At 39.9% G+C, this 20,470-nt stretch overlaps 1 pseudogene; it reads right to left on the bottom strand.

Annotated features, from left to right (window-relative positions):
- Positions 1-15,343, bottom strand: part of LOC109558385 (E3 ubiquitin-protein ligase RBX1 pseudogene) — a 77,983-nt pseudogene extending 62,640 nt beyond the window's left edge.
- Positions 15,344-20,470: the final 5,127 nt, after the last annotated feature.

Consider the following 20,470-nt stretch of genomic DNA (forward strand, 5'->3'; position numbering starts at 1 on the left):
ACTGCTGGGCATACACACTGAGGAAACCAGAAGGGAAAGAGGCACGTGTACCCCAATGTTCATCGCAGCACTGTTTATAATAGCCAGGACATGGAAGCAACCTAGATGTCCATCAGCAGATGAATGGATAAGAAAGCTGTGGTGCATATACACAATGGAGTATTACTCAGCCTTTAAAAAGAATACATTTGAATCAGTTCTAATGAGGTGGATGAAATTGGAGCCTATTATACAGAGTGAAGTAAGCCAGAACGAAAAACATAAATACAGTATACTAACGCATATATATGGAATTTAGAAAGATGGTAACAATAACCCGGTGTACGAGACAGCAAAAGAGACACTGATGTATAGAACAGTCTTATGGACTCTGTGGGAGAGGGAGAGGGTGGGAAGATTTGGGAGAATGACATTGAAACATGTAAAATATCATGTAAGAAACGAGTTGCCAGTCCAGGTTCGATGCACGATACTGGATGCTTGGGGCTAGTGCACTGGGACGACCCAGAGGGATGGTATGGGGAGGGAGGAGGGAGGAGGGTTCAGGATGGGGAACACATGTATACCTGTGGCGGACTCATTTTGATGTCTGGCAAAACTAATACAATTATGTAAAGTTTAAAAATAAAATAAAATTAAAAAAAAAACTTACAAATGAAAAAAAAATAAAAAAGAAATAGCTCTTCAAGGTGCCTTTGGATTTTTGACATGTTCTCCTTTCCTTTGTCCTTAGGAAGGGGTTAGACACTTTTATCCAACCCCAAGTGGCTCTTCCCTTTTGTCACTAGCTTTTCCTTTGTCTAAACTATGAACCTCAGTCTTCTATTCCTTTGGGTTAACATTTTTCCCCAAGGACTTTACTTTCAGTTCCCAAAGCAAGTAAACTGATGTTATACCTATTTTCATTAGTCTTCCAGAAGTATTTAGTCAAGTCTGGATTCCAGAGGGAAATGAAAAGACTTACACTGCCAAATTGGGCCTCCCTGCTCTAAGAATAATATCCTAGCCACAGAGTATTGAGACTCACGTGTAGATTCTACACTTTAGGACAGTTTTAGTATGCAACTAGTTGTCTGAGGTGTGTTTCTCTTTGCCTAGCAATGGAATGGAGTACAATCTGTAACTCAGTCGGTTATAAACTAAATTTTCACTGAAACTTTGGTATTTCACCCCACAAGTAATGTTCCTTGAAGGAAAGATGTCACATCTGGAAAAGTGTCTTATCTGCACATCTTTGCTCATTTATTCAAAGACTGTTCTCTAGTATCTACTATGTGCGTGTCCATCAATATTCTAGCTACTGGGTAGAGCAGTGAATAAGATGACAAAGCTCTGGCCTTTACGTTTTTCAGTTGCTAAGTTGTGTCCAACTCTTTGTTACCATAGGGACTATAACACTCTAGGCTTCTCTGTCCTTCACTATCTCCCAGAGTTTGCTCAAATTCATGTCCATTGAGTCGGTGATGCCACCCAACCATCTCATTCTCTGTCGCCCCCTTCTCCTTCTGCCCTCAACCTTTCCCAGCATCAGGGTCTTTTCCAATGAGTCAGCTCTTCGCATCAGGTGGCCAAATTATTGGAGCTTCAGCTTTAGCATCAGTCCCTCCAATGAATATTCAGGATTGATCTGCTGAACAAATAAACATGATAAATCTGGATTGTGATATATGCTATATAGAAAATTGTTTTAGTCATCTTGAGCTGTCATAACAAAATACCATGGACTGGATGGTATAACAGGAATTTATTTCTTCATGATTCTGGAGGCAGGAGATCTGAGATCAGAGTGCAAGCATGGTCAGTTTCACATGAGAGCTCTGTTCCTGGCTTGCAGATGGCTGCTTTTTGGCTATAGCCTCACATGGTAGGGAGGGGCTTCCCAGGCAGCTCAGTGGTAAAGAATCTGCCTGCCAATGCAGGAAGCACAGGTTCAATTTGTGGGTCAGGAAGATCCCTGGAGTAGGAAATTGCAACACTCTCCAATATTCTTGCCTGGGAAATCCTATAGATAGAGGAGCCTGGCCTGGCAGGCTACAGTCCATGAGGTCACAAAAAAGTCAGACGTGACTTAACAACAGAAACAAACAATAGCAACACGTGGTGGGAAAAGAGAGAGAGCAAATTCTCTGGTGGCTTATTTTAATAAGGGCACTAAACCAATCATGAGGGCACCACTCTCACGATCTTATTTGAATCTAATTGCCTTTCAAAGGCCTTGTGTCCAAATCCATCACACTCGGAACTAGGATTTCAATATATGAATTTTAAAGAGGTGCAATTCAGCCCGTAGCATAGCCGAGAAAGTGACAAGCCTGTGAGATGTTCAAATAGAAATTATTCCAGATACAGGAACAGCAAATACAAAAACCCTGAATATCTAAAGAATATAGAAGGTGAATATGACTGGAGATAAAGAGATATTATCAGCTTGGAGTAAGATGGTAGCTCTGGAGAGAGAAGGAAGTATTAATAGATGAAGCAGAAATACAAAAGTATCAGGGTTAATGGATTAGAGGTGGAATATGAGGAAGAGGAGGAATTAAGGTGACTACTGAGCACTTAGATGCACCATTAACTCTAAAGGGAATTGGGAACTTATGACCCAGAAGAGCAAAAGCCACTCTTTATAAGCTCAGGAAATTGGCAAAAAGTTAACCCAAATGATCCCACACAAATCCCTATATAGCTATGGGTTGATCATTCTGAAATATAATAAAGATATCTTCAAAAATACATGTTTTTTTTTTTTCAAAATAAGTCTCTCAGACTTTGAATCTAGTAAAATTAAAACCAAAAGATGGAACTGATCAAAATCAAGTTATGGATCATGTATTCATATATACATTTTGACTTGCCTTCCCTCAATTTATTTCAACTATAAATATGCTCATGTGAGAAACAAGTTATTTCTGTATTAAAATAAATCATGAATAACTATCTTAGTGGTAAAACACCCACTTGCAATGCAGAAGACCACCTACAACACAGGAGACTCAAGTTTGATCCTTGGGTCTGGAAGTTCCCCTGGAGAAGAGAAGGGCTACCCACTCCAGTATTCTTGCCTGCAGAATTCCATGGGCAAAGGAGCCTAGTGGGCTACAGTGCATGGGATCGAAAGATTCAGACACGACTTAGCAACTAAACCACCATCACCATGAATAACCATAATAACATTTATAAATGCTTTGTTCTCCTTTTTAGAGACTTTGAGCATGAATGCGATTGTGCTAAGCAGCTTCAGTCATGTCCGACTCTATGACCCTATGGACCGTAGCCTGCCAGGCTCCTCTGTCCATGGGATTCTCTAGGCAAGAATTCTGTAATGAGTTGCCATTCCCTTCTCCAGGAGGTCTTCCTGACTGAGGGCTCAAACCCACATCTCATGTCTCCTGCATCGGCAGGTGGGTTCTTTACCACTAATGCCACCTGAGAAGTCCACGTTATTAAGTTAATGAACTAGTGCAAATAATTGATCCTGTCAATGGTGTTCTCATTAGGCCCACTTTACAGATGGTGAAACTGAGGCATAGTTAGCTGAAATGAACATTATAAAGTGTTACAGCTAGTAAGCTTAATCCTGGATTAAGGATTAATCACAGCAATCTGAAACCAGAGCTCACTTCACTCTAATGTCTCATTTATGATTAAGAAGGCTAAAGAAGTTTGGGCAATTAATGGGTTAAATACACTTATTTGCAGGCTAATGGTTCTTGGGGAAAAAATTGTAAATGTTTGTAAAAATTATCTGTAAAAACACTTTTATATACTGTGTAGGCTCACATAAAGCATAATTTCCAATTTATAACACAATAAGCACTTTTTCAGGGCAATCCAATGACTTGGTCATGAGAGAAACTGAGTCTACTTTGTGATTTCTCTCCTGGAGTTTGAACACTGGTCATCATCATCCTTTAGAAGTTGTTTGATCCATTCAACTGACTATGACCTGTTAAATTAATTCCAATTAATAACATTTACCTGTTTGTGCAAGCTGTCAACAGATCTATTACTATAAATATGGTAATTTGACAAATCAAAGGCAAAAAATAATTTATTTCTAGAGTGCAGAACTATTGATTGATTTCCTACCATGTGCCAGTTACCAAGCATTGGGTCCTTTCACAGTGTTGATTACTCCTCAGTAAGCACAAGGGCTTCTCTAGTGGCTCAGACAGTAAAGACTCTGCCTGCCAATTCAGAAGACACAGAAGATGCAGGTTCGATCCTTGGTTTGGGAAGATCCCCTGGGAAAGGAAATGGCAATCCAGTCCAGTATTCTTGGCTATGGAGTCCCATGGACAGAGCAGCCTGATGGGCTACAGTCCATGGGGTCACAAAGAGTAGGACACGATTGAGTGACTAACATTCACTTTCAAACACAAGACTTGGTTTCCTGATTTTGGTATAGAGAAAGAAAATGACTGAATTTTTAATATGACAATTTTAGAACCAACAGTGGCTTTATATACAATTCATTTTTTCTCTGCATCATGATATTGTTTTCTTCTAATGAGTTATAGATCAGTGCCCCTAAAAAATGATCCAACTTTATTCAGTGATTTTCTGAAAGAATGTCTCCAAGGTGTCATTATTTGCAGAGAAGGAAGTACTATTAATAAATAGTTGGTGTGCTAGTCCAGCACTGTACTTAATGACAGAGTAACCTGAGACAAGATTTGGGACACAAACTTTTAAATGTTTCATATAATGGAAACTTGCTTTGTGTTCTGAGTGGTGCTCACTAATTAGTGCTACATGTTGTTAAAACTTTTCCAGCATCTCATTTTTATAGACAATAACCTTAGCCTGATTCTTACTGAGGTACCTCTGCTAGTTTTCCTGAACAGGCTGTGTGGAGGGAGAAAAATCAACAGCCTGTTTCTAACCTCAGTGAGATGAACAAGTCCAGGAAGAGACTCAGTTAAGTTTTGTATCCTCCTGACAGTGAAATACATGTTTTTCTTATTTCAGTTCAGTCGCTCAGTCGTGTCCGACTCTTTGCGACCCCATGAATCTCAGCACGCCAAGCCTCCCTGTCCATCACCAACTCTCAGAGTTCACTCAGACTCATGTCCATCGAGTCAGTGATGCCATCCAGCCATCTCATCCTCTGTCGTCCCCTTCTTCTCCTGCCCCCAATCCCTCCCAGCATCAGAGTCTTTTCCAATGAGTCAACTCTTCGCATGAGGTGGCCAAAGTACTGGAGTTTCAGCTTTTCTTATTTAGATACACAGTTTACAAGCCATAATCGACAGTTTTGCAGAACTTCTCAAGGTTAGATCTTGTGGTTCTATAAGGCCTTACTGAGGGTGCTATGAATATATCTATAACCACCCTTTCCTGCCAAGTTCAATTCCATAGAGCTTTCGATCCTTGAATGTGCTCAATAAATGCTAAGGCTAGCTAAGTAATTGGAAGAAAGCTTTCATCACCTGCAAAGCTGGGTGGTAGTGATTTAACAGAGAAATCTGAACAGTCTCCACATGGCAACAGGTACAAGGTTAGAGTGATTGTGTTTTTGATTTTAAATATCTGCCAAATGTATTATGAATTTTAACTTACTTAATCTTGGTGATTGTTAGAGATAGGGATGGGCTTCTCTTGTGGCTCAGCTAGTAAAGAATCCTCCTGCAATGTGGGAGACCTGAGTTCTATCCCTGGGTTGGGAAGATCCCCTGGAGAAGGGAAAGGCTACCCACTCTAGTATTCTGGCCTAGAGAATTCCATGGACTACATAGTCCATGGGGTCACAAAGAGTCAGACACGACTGAGCGACTTTAACTTCACTTCACTTCAGAGATAGGAATAATGGAGGGTTGATTTAATCAGAGCTGGAAGACATTTTTGGCACTTGATCATAACTGATTTATCCTAGTGAGTATATGGCTATTGTTACTCTTAAACTTAAGGCAGAATATACTAGTGGAAACTTACAATGGAGCAAAAACTATACTTTTTATGCTGCTTATCATGAAAGATGCATCACTGTTAAGTCATGACTCCTATACAGAAATAGGAATAGTCCTGGAATGTTATTAAAATGAACACTGTTGGAAGTAAACAGATTTGAGGAGAACCAGACTTTAGTTCATTGTGTTACTACTTACTCTTACCTTTCCAAGAAGAATGTCACCTATGTTCTTTTTCTGCCTTTTTCTCACCAACCTTTCCAGAGCTGTATCACTTTAACCATTTATCCACCTATTCCTGCTAAACTCCTTTTTGCAGGTGTAATGACATAAATTTCCACTAACAATAATTTACAGAATGGTTTGCATCTCAAAAAGAATATCCATTTCATTTCTTAGTGCTGCTCTTTCAAGTAAGATCCATTTAATTCCAGATGTTCATGTGATGAAACTGAGGCTGGGGACCATTGAGCACCATTTTCCATGGTCATGTGCCAATAATCAACAGAGTGGGGAAGGCAACATGGGTGCCACACTTATGTTGCTCTGAATATTTCTGCACATGTGGGTCTGAACCACTTATATCGGAATTGTCTGAGTAGTTTTTCCAAATGGTGATTTCTGGGCTCCATCCCAGAATTACTGAATCAGAATCTCTTGCAAGACCTCATTTGAAGTAAGTACTACAAGTATTTCCAATGCACACTCAGTTTAAGAATCCCTCTATCACACTATAGTACCATTGAGCAAATCATGTACATAAGATTTTGGTTTTATGTTTGTTTGTTTGCTTTAACACAGTTAATCGTTAGAACAAACCTGGTTGTTGTACAGAACAGATATTAACTTTCTGCTTCTCCCTTTCCCCCAGTGTCTTTTAAGATAGATAAACTGAGACAGGGGGAAAGTGATTTGCCCAAAGTCACATAACTTGTCCCAGATTTAAAAGCATTCATGCAGTTTAAAGTGCCGTTACCAGAAACCATTTGAGTAAGACTGCCTTTTACTGTGAACCTATGCTCGATTTGCTATGGAAGAAAATATTGTTTCAGTAATGATCATTTCTGTGGTGTAGTCTGTGTCTATGCAGACTTTGAAGATGTAGTGTAGATTTCTAAATTAGGAGTAATGAGCAAATCTTGAGAGAGTATGCAATACTGCTTTTTGAGAGTGACTTTCTATACAAGTCCCATTTTGTTATATTATTTGTTTAGGTCTCCAAAGGTCTAATTCTAGAAAGAGGAGGTGATAAATTCAAAGCCTCTGCTATGGGTCAATGGGGATGTGTACCCTTTGATTGCGACTATTAGAATGAATGATGCCCTTACAATATGGAAGACATCGTCATTGACTAATGATCTTTTCTGACATTGTTGTCCCTTTTGAGCACTTTCCTATTTGTGGCACTGTGGAAGGAAATCAGTTTAGCATTTACCTAGGATGGCATATTTTATTTTTTGCCATTAAAATTTGGGGGGAAATGACATGAAAATTGTCATTGAAAAAGGCAAGTCACAGATAAAAGAGCAAAAAGACTGTGGATGTTCTGTATTGAATTTATTGGTAACTCATTCTTCCATAACTTTCTCCTCCTCCATCTCCCAAAATGAGTGCAATTGTGTGGTCGTTTGAACATTCTTTGGCATTGTGAATTTGGAAAACTCAGAAGGGCCACAGGACTGGAAAAGGTCAGCTTTCATTCCAATCCCAAAGAAAAGCAATGCCAAGGAATGCTCAAGTAATCACACAACTGCACTCATCTCACACACTAGCAAAGTAATGCTCAAAATTCTCCAAGCCAGGCTTCAGCAATACGTGAACCATGAACTTCCAGATGTTCAAGCTGGATTTAGAAAAGGCAGAGAAACCACAGATCAAATTGCCAACATCCATTGGATCATTGAAAAAGCAAGAGAGTTCCAGAAAAGCATCTACTTCTGCTTTATTGACTGTACGAAAGCCTTTGACTGTGTGGATCACAACAAACTGTGGAAAATTCTTCAAGAGATGGGAATACCAGACCACCTGACCTGCCTCCTGAGAAATCTTTATTTAGGTCAAGAAGCAACAGTTAGAACAGGACATGGAACAACAGACTGGTTCCAAATTGGGAAAGGAGTACATCAAGGCTGTGTATTGCCACCCCGCTTATTTAACTTATATACAGAAATGCTGGGCTGGATGAAGCACAAACTGGAATCAAGATTGTCAGGAGAAATATCAGTACCTCAGATATGCAGATGACACCACCCTTATGACAGAAAACGAAGAACTAAAGAGCCTCTTAGTGAAAGAGGAGAGTGAAAAAGTTGGCTTGAAACTCAACATTCAAAAAACTAAGATCATGGCATCTGGTGCTATCACTTCATGGCAAATAGATGGGGAAAGAGTGGAAACAGTGTCAGACTTTATTTTTTGGGGCTCCAAAATCACTGCAGATGGTGACTGCAGACATGAAATTAAAAGATGCTTGCTCCTTGGGAGAAAATCTATGACCAACCTGGACAGCATATTACAAAGCAGAGACATTACTTTGCCAACAAAGGTCCATCTAGTCAAAGCTGTGGTTTTTCCAGTAGTCATGTATGGATGTGAGAGTTGGATTATAAAGAAATCTGAGCACCGAAGAATTGATGCTTTTGAACTGTGGTGTTGGAGAAGACTCTTGAGAGTCCCTTGTACTGCAAGGAGATCAAACCAGTCTATCCTAAAGGAAATCAGTCCTGAATATTCATGGAAGGACTGATGCTGAAGCTGAAACTCCAATGCTTTGGCCAACTGAGGCAAAGAACTGATTCATTTGAAAAGACCCTGATGCTGGGAAAGATTGAAGGTGGGAGGAGAAGGAGATGGCAGAGGATGAGATGGTTGGATGGCATCACCAACTTGATGGGCATGAGTTTGAGTAAGCTCTGGGAGTTGGTGATGAACAGGGAAGCCTGGCATGCTGCAGTCCATGGGGTCACAAAGAGTTGGACATGACTGAGTGAATGAACTGAGCTGATCCCCCAATGATATGACTCCTTTGTGCAGGGTTCAAGTCCTTGTTCCAACCTTGGGCAACTCTAAAGGGCTCTCCCAGCTCTAGAGCTCCCTGTACACTGGGTAAATTTTGTTGCCATCAAAATAAGAACCTAAAGGATGGTCCAGTCACATCATTGGTTATTGATAGGCTGAGACCAGCACAAAACAGATAGGAAGTTAGAACAGCCTGTATTTGCAACAAGAAAATAGAAGTAACAGATCACAATGGCAAGGAGACAGGAGTTTCCATATTCCAGAGGGATGCTGTGGCTAGTGACTGTGCTAGAACACTGCTGATATGACTTCAGTAATGAAGAGCCAAGGGATATATTAATAAGTCTAGGGACAGGAGAAGAAGGAGAGTTAAAGGATGCTGGCTGATGAGTGTATACCCATGTCAGTCTCTGAACTCTACATCAAGGGTTATTGGACTAAATGTGTGCATGAGATCTCCTGAGGGATCTTCACTGTTCATCTCTTTTATCTGAGCTCTACATTTCCAGTGTTTATTATATTTTTCGCCCTCTGATTCAACCTCCTCTCACTTGTCTCTCCTCCCCAAATCACTTTTCTCCAACCCTAGCACATTTTCCTTAATTTCTTAAGGAGATCAGCTTAGTTATCTGTTTGTCTTACTCCTCATCTATGACCCAAATTGCCCCCCAAGTTATATTGCTAACCTGTAATCTTGTGTAAGTTTTGGGCCCAGAGCCACTTAAAATATCTGTCAAAATTGCAGAAAGTTACAACTCATTTTTATTTATTGTAGATTTAAAAAATTTATTTATTCAAAATATTTGAATATGCTTTCAAGAAAAAAATGTGAGAAAGAGAAGATTCCTTAAATTTAGGAAGTGAAGGGATCCAGTGTTATTAGTTACTCAAGATGAGTTGATTGCCATAATTAGACCTTAATTTTACTGAATTAAATTTTCTGGCATTAGAGAAAAAAAATAAAGAAGATGGGAGAATTATGTAGCACTGATATTCTGGTAGAAGAAAGTATTTAAACTAGTCAACAGAAATTTTTTTCATAAACTAAAGTCAAGCATAAATTTATTGCATGTCATTAAGTAAGAGATGATATGACTTGCAAAAGATGTATATTAATAAATGCTTTCAGAATGGACAGCTCTTAAATCGATGTTCTTTGAAGCTAGAGGGTATGGGCATTGAAGGGCAATTCTGTGGAATAGTGGAAAACACACTGGACTTGGAATCAAAGATCTGAATCTGAATTTTGTTAAACCTTTATAGAAACTCTGATTAACATTTTTATCTCTAAAGAATACTGCTTGTTCATGAGTCTTTCTGTGGAAATAAAATAAATTCATATATATGAAAGTGCATATATTTGCCTGGCTTAAACTAGAAGATAAATCTTTTTTAAACTTGACCTGGGAGGAAGAGGATATGGGAACATATTCATCTATCAACTGCATATATTTTTCACAGGGCATTTAACTTTATTTTTTGAATTTTACATGTATAATTTTCTTTCAGAAATATTATTTTAGAGAAAGAAAAGAGGTTCTTGATCCTGGGATGATCTTGGTCCATAAGGATTCACAGGTTTTCAAAAAAATTAACAAAACAATGGTAATACCACTTTTCTTGATTGTTCTTCTAAGGATGTGCTATTAGCCTCACCTTCTAAGCCAGGGGAGTTTCACAGTGGGCTGAACCCTCTCTGCTCCTGAAATTGGAAACTAGGAGGCTTCATAGCTTGAGGGAGAGCAGAGCACAGGGTCCTTCTTGGACCCAAATAGGGTACTGACAACCTTCCAGATTAGCCCACAGCAACAGAAACTGCTATCCTCTCACTAGCACACAAGGGAGTAGTGCTGCTCAAGAAGTAGCTAGAGGTTTTTTAAAGACCCTATTGTAAATATATCTATGTGTGGCAACAAAATATATTAACTTCTCTAAGGAAAATTAAGTGTCCTTAAAGACATTCAATTATAGCCTCTCAAAGGACTGATTTTCAACTTAAATGTTTAATAAGTGAATATTTAAAAAGAAATGAAATTATTGAGAACCAAAATTCTTGAGAGAATTTTAGTTTCTCAAAATACAGGGGAAAAACACAAAGGTATGCAAATCATCAGGGAATATGTAAAAGACTTGGAAGACAGATTTAATAAACAGAGCATAGACTTAATGGGAATTCCAGAAAAGATAAATGAGTATATGGAAGAAAGCCTATAATTTAAAGAAGAAGAGAAGAAAGAGGAGTGAGAAGAAATTTCACCCAAGCTAAAGAATTACTTGAATCAATAGATTAGAAGGGCTTACTGAGATCCAAGAAGGAAAGATTAAAAAAAAAATAATAATCACATGTACCTAGGGATATCCTGGTAAAATTTTTGAACTCTAAAATGAAGAGGAAAACATATACCAGTTTCCAATAACAATGAAAACTCTTCAAAAGGAAAAACAATTTTGTATCAGGCTTTTCAGTAGCAGCAATAAAAGCTAGAAACAGTGGAAAAAAACCTTAGGACTAATGAGAAGAGATGACTCCAACCTAGGAATCTCTGAGCATGATATTCTCCACTGTAGCTGCTGCTGCTAAGTCGCTTCAGTTGTGTCCAACTCTGTGCGACCCCATAGATGGCAGCCCACCAGGCTCCTCTGTCCCTGGGATCCTTCAGGCAAGAATACTGGAGTGGGTTGCCATTTCCTTCTCCAATTCTCCACTAGTTAGGATGAAAAATTTGAGGATACACAAATTCTAAGAATATGGCATGCTACCACCCTGTCAGAGAAAAATCACTCAAGAATAGACATAAATGGATCCAAACAGAAACTCCATCTTCAAATGGAGATGTGTAAGAGGAAAGGAGTTAGTTTTGAGCAACTAGTTCTGCAGTTGCATAGTTAAATCTAAATAGTTAACAATAGAGTGATTGGAGACACACAAGGAATACTAGATAATGATAATTAAAAAGAAGGAACACCCTGTGATCGGGACAATCCCTAAAAGGTTGGATGGCCCAGAGCATCTCAACGATGTGTAATGAGGGGAATAATAGCCTCCCAAAGATGTCCATGTTCTGATCCCCATGAATGTGCTATGTTACATGGCTATGGGGACTTTGCAAATGTGATTAAGTGATGAATCTTGAGATAGGAAAATTATTCTAGATTGTCAATCTAAGCATATGAGTCACTTCCATAGAAACTTTCCAAGATATGGACAGTGGAAAGTTTTACTACAGACGAATGGTCAAAAATATGCCACATCACTGACTTTCAAGAAGGAGTAAAGGTCCATAAGCCAAGGAATTTGGGAGTCTTCTAGAAATTGGAAAAAGTATCCTTCCCTAGAAGTGAAGTGAAGTGAAGTCGCCCAGTCGTGACCCCTTGGACTGTAATCTACCAGGCTCCACCATCCATGGGATTTTCCAGGCAAGAATACTGGAGTGGGTTGCCATTTCCTTCTCCAGGAGATCTTCCCCACCCAGGGATTGAACCCGGGTCTCCTGCATTATAGGCAGATGCTTTACCGTCTGAGCCACCAGTCTCAAGAAAGGAACACAGTCCTGCTGATACCTTGATTTTAACCCTTTGAAATCTGTGTTAGACTTCTAACCAACAGAACTGTCAGATAATAATTATGTGCTGTTTTAAGTCACCAAGTTTGTAGCAATTTGTTATAACAGCAATAGGAAACCAAAACATGGTAGTGTCCACTCAAGTCAGCTGTACTTAAAAGAAGACCACACTGATACTGATACCACTATATGGGACTAGCCTGATAAATTCTATTAGAAACAGGAATGGGGACTTCCCTGGTGGACCAGTGGCTAAGAATGTGCAGGGGACATGAGTCCAATCCCTGGTTGGAGAACTAAGATCCCACGTGCTGCTGAGCACAAAGCCTGTGCACCACAACTACTGGGCCTGCGTACTATCATTGGAGAATTTGTGCACCACAACAAAATATCTGCATGATGCAACTAGACCTGACACAGACAAATTAATTCATTAGTTAATAAAATAAAAAAGACAGGAATGGTCACTTAGGTTAAAAAAATACACTTAGGCATTGTTACTTATAGGAAATACCCTTAAAACAAAGTAATATCATATTGAAAATGAAGGGATTCTAGTAAAGTTACAGTGGAAATATCAGTATCAGGTAAGAGAGATTTTAAGGCTAAAAGCTCTAAAGAGCAAAGATATTGCAAAATATTAAAGTACTACTTATGAAGACAACAATGCATCATGTATGTCAACCTAAGCAGCTCTTTGCAGAAGTCCCTTTGTCTTGTCACTTTGGCAATGCTATATTTTAACTAACCTTTATACCAGCTGACCCTGTGCTTAACTAACCTCTGAACAAAGCACACCTTTCAAATCTTTTGATCACATGATGACTCAGTTAACCTGTTGATTTTTTTCTCACATTAAAGAAGCAGAAATAAAAAATAAGTAATTAATGGATGAAAAGGCAATGGCAGCCCACTCCAGTACTTTTGCCTGGAAAATCCCATGGACGGAGGAGCCTGGTAGGCTGCAGTCCATGGGGTCGCTTAAGAGTTAGACACGACTGAGCAACTTCACTTTCACTTTTCACTTACATGCATTGGAGAAGGAAATGGCCACCCACGCCAGTGTTCTTGCCTGGAGAATCCCGAGGACAGGGGAGCCTGGTGGGCTGCCGTCTATGGGGTCGTACAGAGTCAGATATGACTGAAGCGACTTAGCAGCAGCAGATCACTTCTCCAACTTCCCCTTCAGTAATCTTGTGAGCAGATAGTGTGAACAGATAGCATTTAAAAAAAGATCACATGGAGTTAACAAGCCTGCACGCACTGGGAGATGGTAAAGAATCTGACCTCCTACCTCAAGAATTAACTGAGATCATTTTCCTTTTTTCCCTTTAAAACATGTATAATATCATGTATGAAACGAGTCGCCAGTCCAGGTTCGATGCACGATACTGGATGCTTGGGGCTGGTGCACTGGGACGACCCAGAGGGAGGGTATGGGAAGGGAGGAGGGAGGAGGGTTCAGGATGGGGAACACAGGTATACCTGTGGCGGATTCATTTCAATATTTGGCAAAACTAATACAATATTGTAAAGTTTAAAAATAAAATTTAAATAAATAAATAAATAAATAAATAATAAATAAATAAAATTAAAAAAAAAATTTTTTTTTCATGGCTGAGTGGAGTCTTCAGAGATGGTTCCAGGACACAAGTTCGAAAAAAGAAAAGCAACCTTTTCCTTTCCTACACTTGTCTCTAGAGTATTTGTTTTTGAACAGTGAGCAGTGAAACCTGAGTTTTGTAATAGTTTTACAAACATATATTTTTAAAACCCTTATTGGAAATGCAAAGAAAATATGATTTTAAAATATAGTCATAATATTTTATAATGTAGTCAATATTTGTTTAAACTTTTTGGACTTTAAAAAAAATCAGTTTTAGTAAAGGAAATTAGAGGGCTTTCTATTTTTCCCCCTAAATCTTATAATAGCTTAGGAAAAATATTGCTTTCTTTAAGAAAGAACTCCAGTTTGAATAACCTCTTGTCTCTGGTAAATTTTTAATTGTACCTCTTTAATGATTCCCCAACGGAGAAGGCAATGGCACCCCACTCCAGTACTATGCAGTCCATGGCTGCAGTCCATGAGGTCTCGAAGAGTCCGACACGACTGAGCGACTTCACTTTCACTTTTCACTTTTATGCATTGGAAAAGGAAATGGCAACCCACTCCAGTGTTCTTGCCTGGAGAATCCCAGGGACGAGGGAGCCTGGTGGGCTTCTGTCTATGGGGTCGCATAGAGTTGGACACGACTGAAGCAACTTAGCAGCAATAGCAGCAGCAGCAGCAATGATTCCCCCAAATCTCCCAGAACAATTGATCATTTACTTTACTCTTTTAAGGGATTAACTTTGAAAATTTGTATTTTACCAGGATGGTGTGCTGGGCTTAGTTGCTTAGTCCCATCCAACTCTTTGCAACTCCATAGACTGTAGCCCACCAGGTTCCTCTGTCCATGGGGATTCTCCAGGCAAAAATACTGAAGTGGGTTGCCATGCCCTCCTCTAGGGGATTTTCCCAATTCAGGGTTCGAACCCAGGTCTCCCACATTGCAGGTGGAGTCTTTACAGACTGAGCCACCAGGGAAGCCTAAGGAGTCGAACCAGAGTCTCCTGCATTGCAGGAGGATTATTTCACAAGGATAGTTTTCTATAATTGTATCTGAATTTTTCTTAGTATTCCCTGATAGTTTTTTGAAACTCTCTCTTATTTTCAGTTCTCCATGATTGGTGTTTACTCTACATTTTCAGTTCCATCTTGCCTTAATGTGCTTCATACTTCTGGCCAATCCTCAGCAAATTACCAATCTCTTCCACATCATCCTTTTCTTTGAATGTTCTCTTGGCCTTCATGCTCTGACTGAATTTAGGTTTCCTCTTAAATCATCACTTCCCTTGAAGCCCTTTTAGAAAAGAGAAATGCTGTGTCCTTCTTACTCTTTACAGTTATTTCTAGACCATTTCCCCTTCTTCCGTACCTCTGTAGAAATCCCAGGTGATATCCTGCAATGTTTTTTTTTTTTTTTGGAGTCCTCTATACCCCATCATCATTTCATGACTATTTTAGTATTTGGCCCCCTGTTATCGCAAAGGGTACCTTTGCCATAAATATATGACCAACTGTTTACATTCTCAACCAAACTGGGGAGAGTTTCTCCTATCTAGTCCTAAATCTTGGTGATTTATGTGTCCTATAGATGACCTTTCCAATGCCATGGGCCCTAGGCTCCTTAATGTCTTCTGCAATATTCTCATCTTTATCTGTGCTTGTGCTACATCCCTCTCATGGAAAATCCTAGGACATGCTACTGCTGATAACTACACAACCTTCCATGCACATGTGTGTGCCCACTACGTCACTTCAGTCATGTCCGACTCTTTGTGATCTTATGGACCGTAGCCCACCAGGATCCTCTGTCCATGGAATTCTCCAGGCAAGAATTCTGGAGTGGACTGCTATGGCCTCCAGGGGATCTTCTCCACCCAGGAGTGGAACCTGAGTCTCTTACGTCTCCTGTATTGGCAAGCGGGTTCTTTAGCACTAGAGCCACTGGGAAGCCTGCACGACCTTGGTAATATGGATTTCAGCACTCCTCTCTGATTATAACCTGTGCTGTGCTTAGTTGCTCAGTTATGTCTGACTCTTTGCAACCCCATGGACTGTAGCCTGGAAGGCTCCTCTGTCCATGGGAATTCTCCAAGCAAGAATACTGGAGTGGGCTGCCATGCCCTCCTCCAGGAGATTTTCCCAACCCATGGATCAAACCCAGGTCTCCCACATTGCAGGCAGATTCTTTACTGTCTGAGCCACCAGGGAAGTGATTATAATCTATTAACTGGTTTACTCTCTCTGTTATCTACATTTCAAAATTCTGTGATTCTATTACAGAGGCATATAATCAAATGGTCACCTTCACAGTATTTCTCATCTTTTTATGTACTCTCTTTCCTTATATGGCTACATCCCATATTCCATCTATTTTTTCTTTTTGTGTACTCTTATCTTCTGTGCCTTTTTCTTCCTGCAACATATTTGTTTGACAGAAGTCTGTTAATGCCAACTCTCTGCCTATTCGAAGTCTATACTCACAGTTTATGTTGTGGTTGGAAAACAGGAAAACTATGTTGACTTTTTCTTCTTCAGTTCAAAACTAGCCATTGTGTTGTCTGCCAATCTGATAGTGTTTCCCTAGCATTTCTCTCATCCTCTCAGACAAGTATGTCACAACTTATCGTCTCCCTTCAGAATTCTAGCACCTTTCATCCCCTCTTATCTAATGATGTTTTCTCTTTCATTGAGGAAAAAAAAACCTGAACCAGTAAGACCTTCCACTCCCTGGAGACCTACAGGCTCACACTGTAGCTCCCTACTCACTACATCTAAACACTTATGCTCTGCCCTCCCACCTGTTTCCATGGCTCTGAGTTACTCTTTCCACCTGTGCTCTAACTGCTTCAGTCTCTCATCTCTGAGAACATCTAGCAATTATCCCTTATTATGCCTTATCTTTCTCTCTCTACTGAGTCACGCCTAGCAACATATAGCATAAAGTAATAATTTCCTTCATAACAGTTCTTCTCATGGTGCTTTTTCTCTTCCAGCTACGTCTCATTTTGCTGTTCTCCCTTTTACCAAGGGATCACCATAGACCCATAGAAACTCAATGTTTTCACTTCCTCCTTTCTCATTCTTTCTAAAACCCCCCCCCCGTAGTCAGATTTTATAATTCACCATGCCAATAAAATGGCTCTTATCAAGGTCACCTGTGGCCCCTACCTTGCTAAACTCAATGACCATTCTCAGTCTCCATCTTACTCAACTAATGGGCAGATTCAACACATGAATCACTCTTTTAAAAAAAAAAGGTTGATTGACTGATTGATTGATTTTTATATTTTTGACTGTGGTGGGTCTTTGTTGCTGTGCAGGCTTTCTCTAGTTGCCGTGAGCAGGTGCTATTCTTCATTGCGGTGTACGGGCTACTCACTGTGGTGGCTTCTCTTATTGTGCAACACAGGCTCAAGGTGTGTGGGCTTCAGTAGTTGCAGCGTGTGGGCTCGGTAGTTGCAGCTCAAGGACTTTAGAGCACAGGCTCAGTTGCTTAGCAGCATGTGGGATCTTCCTGCCCTAGGGATCAAGCTGGTGTCCCCTGTATTGCAAGGCAGGTTCTTAACCACTAGACCACCAGGAAAGTCGAGATCACTCTTTTCTTGAAAAATTGTCATGATTTGGCTTCTGAGACATCATCCTCTTGATTCTCATACTTCACTGGCCATTTACACTTAATCTTCTTTACTGGTTCCACCTAATCTGCTGACTTCTAAATTTCAGAGGATGCCCAGGCTCAATGTTAGAATATCTCTCTACCTTCACTTGGTGATCTCATCTCATCTCATGGCAAGAGGTATCATCTCTATCCTCACTGCTTCTAAATTTATGTCTGTCTTTCCCCTGAACTACAGATTCACATAATACTTCATTTTCTAGGACCAAATCCTTGGAGTCACTTTGACCTCTCTCTTACATCACATAAAAAATTTAATTTGTCAGTAAAAATCTTTTCAGCTTTCTTTGAAAACTACATCAAAAATTCAACCATTTCTTGTCACTCTTCCATAGCTATTTTAGTCCAAATCACTATTATCTCCCAAATGTATTTCAGTAGTCTCCTTTTTTTCCTGACTCTGCTTTTGACCCCCTAGATGCAAATGGCAGATAATGCTACTCCTTAAAATATTCTCCAAAGTCCTAATATTTTCATTTAAAAGTGATCTGTGGACTAACAATCATTGCATCATCTATGAGCTTGTTGAAAGTGCAAAATCTCAGGCCGTATCCCCACACCAATTGAATTCAAATTTAGAGATTTAATGAGATCTTCAGGGAATGGCAGTCCACTCCAGTATTCTTGCCTGGAAAATCCCATGGATGGCGGAGCCTGGTAGGCTACTGTCCATGGGGTTGCAAAGAGTTGGACACGACTGAGCAACTTCACTTCAGGTTGTTCATATTGCAGACTAATGAGAAGAAAGGCCCTCTGAGTTCTGTCCCTCTCCCACACTCCCCATTCTTGCCATGCTCCCCATTGATCCTGCCCTGGAATTGCTACATCCTTCTTTGCTCATTGCTGTTTTCTGAATGCATCTGTCAGGCTTCATCTTCAAGGTCTTTGCATTAACTGTTCCTTCTGTCTGAAATGTACTTCCTCCAGATACCTGCTGTGCTAAGTTGCTTCAGTTGTGTCTGACTCTTTTCAACTCCGTGGACTGTAGCCTGCCAGGCTCCTCTGTTCATGGAACTTTCCAGGCAAGAATACTGGAGTGGGTTGCCATTTCCTTCTCCAGGGGATCTTCTCGATCCAGGAATCAAACCTGCATCTCTTATATTGCCTGCATTGGCAGACAGGTTCTTTACCACTAGTGCCACCTGGGAAGCCCAGATATTTGCAGTGTTCTGTACTCATGATTCCCCTTAAAAGTCACCCTTTCAGAGAGATCCTTGCTGACTACCTCATCTAACAGAGCAACCAAATCCCCACCCCTACATTCTCTTTCTCCTTTTCCCAGCTTTATTTTGCACAGTTGGTGTATTATGAATTTATTTGTTTTTTATATATGTCTCCATGTTAAAATGTAAGATCTATGAAAGCAGGAACTTTATATCATCTACCATGGGAGTCTCTGGTTCTAGCAGGCCATCAATAAAATATTTGCTGAGTTAATGAATAAATGCAATGGGCACCTCAGCTGTACCTGATTCTTTGCCATCTCCTGTGCATACTCTCAGAGAAGGCAATGGCACCCTACTCCAGTACTTTTGCCTAGAAAATCCCATGGGTGGAGGAGCCTAGTAGGCTGCAGTCCATGGGGTCGCTAAGAGTTGGACACGACTGAGTGACTTCACTTTCACTTTTCACTTTCATGCATTGGAGAAGGAAATGGCAACCCACTCCAGTGTTCTTGCCTGGAGAATCCCAGGGATGGGGAAGCCTGTTGGGCTGCCGTCTATGGGGTCGCACAGAGTCAGACACGACTGAAGTGACTTAGCAGCAGCAGCAGCAGTGCATACTCTATGCATGTGTCTTCCCCCATTGTCTTCTATTGAAATGCCATCCAGACCCAAAACCTTCACTCAAATGCTGTGTCTTCCGTTTGGCCGTGCCTAACTTCTCCAGGTGAAAAAAAATTTTTTTTTTCTTTTCTCCTTTCATATTTAACTTTGTATTGTTATGGTAGTACCTACCACATCCTGCCTCACGCTTTGTGTATTCAAATTATCAATTATATTTTTTATCAATTTTATCAAGATAAAAATTTACATGTAATAAAATACACACATTGTAACTGTGTAGTTTGAGGAGTTGACAAAGGTGTACCCCATCCAACCACTAACTCAATCAAGATGTAGATTATTTCCATTACCACGTGGACATCTGTCATCCCTTTTGCAGTCAGTCCCCCTTGCCCCACTGATTCCTGTATCATGTAATGACTAATCAAATTTGTATCATTAGAGCTTACTTTGCCAATTATAGGGCTAGAATAAATCATATAGTACAAACTCATTAGAATTTTATTGCTTTTACCCAGTATACTATTTGAAATTTACCCATGTTATGTGTATCAGTAGTTTCTTCTTTTTTATTGCTGAGTAGTGTTCAATTATATAGATATACCATAATTTCTTTATCCATTCACCCATTGATAGATCATTTAGTCATTTCCAGTTTGGGCTATTTTGAATACAGGCCCAGTGAGCATTTGTGTGGGTGCCTTTTGTGGACATAAGATTTTATTTATTTTGTGTAAATACCTCAGGGTCAAAGAGGTGGATTTTATAAGCACTGCTTATCTATATAAAAATTAATTACATGTTTTTGAAAGTGGTTATATAATTTATACTCCCACCAGGAATGTGTGAGAGTTTATTTTGCATTTCCCTGATGACTAACGATGTTGAGCATCTTTTCATGTGCTTAT

Source organism: Bos indicus, chromosome 5 (genome assembly GCF_029378745.1).
Source record: "Bos indicus isolate NIAB-ARS_2022 breed Sahiwal x Tharparkar chromosome 5, NIAB-ARS_B.indTharparkar_mat_pri_1.0, whole genome shotgun sequence".
Taxonomy (NCBI): domain Eukaryota; kingdom Metazoa; phylum Chordata; class Mammalia; order Artiodactyla; family Bovidae; genus Bos; species Bos indicus.